The 1,880-nt window shown below is 39.7% G+C and overlaps 1 non-coding gene across 1 annotated transcript; it reads right to left on the reverse strand.

Annotated features, from left to right (window-relative positions):
- Nucleotides 1-833: 833 nt before the first annotated feature.
- On the reverse strand, nucleotides 834-966 carry LOC120360933 (U8 small nucleolar RNA). Its single transcript, XR_005577315.1, has one exon. It is a non-coding gene; the product is annotated as a U8 small nucleolar RNA (small nucleolar RNA).
- Between the last annotated feature and the right edge of the window lie 914 nt (nucleotides 967-1,880).

The following is a 1,880-nucleotide window of genomic DNA, read 5'->3' on the forward strand; positions in this document are numbered from 1 at the left end:
ACAAACACAAACAAAACTAAACACTGCATTGCAGATTCCTACTGTGAGCTTTTCTTTTTTCTTTTTTTCCTTCTTTTTTTGAGTAATAGATGTGCAATCATTCTCCCCAGAACTATCACAGCTTGAATTTAAATAATCGCTCTAATTTGTATGGCAAAAGAAAAAAATAACACCCTCATTTGTGCTGATAAAATGCAACTTGTGGCAACTCCAATCTTGTGGTTTTAATGTGATTCAGAAAGCTGTCTGCAATAAAGGAATGTATTAGAGATGCCTTTTAAAAGCTGATACCATTTTGTTTTTTGTAAAGTTCTGGAACAATTTAGCTGATGGGGGAAAATGTGCATTAGATTTTCTGATAAGCGATTTTCCATTCACCAAAATTTATTTCCATATCCAGAGACCTTATTTCGCGAAGCCTTCTCAGTCCATGGCGGACCCATGTGCTTCTGGTATTACGTGCTGGATGAAATTGCAGTTTGCACAAACCTCTTACGAATGGCAACTAAAAGTTGTCAAAAGATAGGAAATAAAGGGGCTGGTTAGTTTGACCAGAAAACAATATTTCTAGGGAATTGATTTCACTTTAGACTGTCTCAAATGACATCCTAAGAACAGAAACCATGAAGATGTTTTATTTACCTGGCACTAATGTCCATACAAAACAAACTGAGACAGGAGCTTAAACATATTTGGGATTTCAAGTTGTCAGAGGAGTTGGAAATGCCTTGCCCCTTGTTATCCTTCCAGAATCTATGGAAGTCAGGTAGGGTACTTTATTTTTTATTTTTTTATATTTTTATTTAATGGGGGGAAGATGATTGTCAGGAGAAATCAGATAGGAGCAATCAGGGTGTTGCAAGTCCTGATTATGCAGAGACCTTAATCACGTTTCATGCATCTCCAATCATCATGTTTTATCTGTCCTCCAAAGGAGGAACAGGTGAGGATTATCCCACCTGACGATCCAGGTAGGGTACTTTTGATTTTCAGGGCTTTGAAACGTCAAATGGTTCTAACCATCTTCTGGACACGTTCTGTCCTAGGAACCCTATTTAAATGATTTACATTTCCACTGTTCCTCCCACGGGTTCAATACATCCCTCTAAAGTTTCCCTGCATCGCTTATCTTTTTATAGCATTACATGAATGAATGACTTTTATACATATTGTTGTTTCTCTGTCTTGTCCATTAGAATGTAAGTGCCACAGGACAGGGATTTTTGTCTTTTGCTCCCCGATGCTGAAATCGGTAACTTGCGGTGCTCAATCAATAGTCCTTAGGTGAGTGGGTAGTTCCTGTAACCACAGACCAATAAAACCACAGTGTTTTAATGGGGTTTGTAGTACTCAGGAGTCCTTGGGAAATGAACCAGCAGCAGATTTGGTGAGGAGAAAGAATCTTGAGTGATAGGTTTACTTAGTTCCTATGCCAGAGGAACAGGATGGCCCATGAATAATGGTAGCCCCATGCTTGGCCCAGGCTGTGATCCTAGACACCCAGAAGATCCCTAGGTAAATCAAACCACCACCCCTCTCTACAAACCTCTTCTGATCTCCTATACAAAGTAAGTCAGAGGACAGATCCTTCTGCTAGGAGAAGGGAGATTTCCGTTCCTGTGAACTCATTGCTTTGTGAGCCATTCTAGCAAAATATTGAACATAAGAAGCGGTTCGTGGGAACCCCTGACTTATAGCAAAGTTGGACAGAAATCTGGGTAACATAAGGATCCATTACTTGTGTTTAGTGTCTGAAGTGAGGGGCAGTCTTGTTGGATTTAGCTCTTTACCTGTGGAGTCTGCATTAACTTCGGGTGGTTAGTGTTATAACTGAATTTAAGATACCCAATTGGTGTCCGGAGAATTACAGAATTAGTCAG

The sequence above is a fragment of the Saimiri boliviensis genome, chromosome 10 (assembly GCF_048565385.1).
Source record: "Saimiri boliviensis isolate mSaiBol1 chromosome 10, mSaiBol1.pri, whole genome shotgun sequence".
Classification (NCBI taxonomy): domain Eukaryota; kingdom Metazoa; phylum Chordata; class Mammalia; order Primates; family Cebidae; genus Saimiri; species Saimiri boliviensis.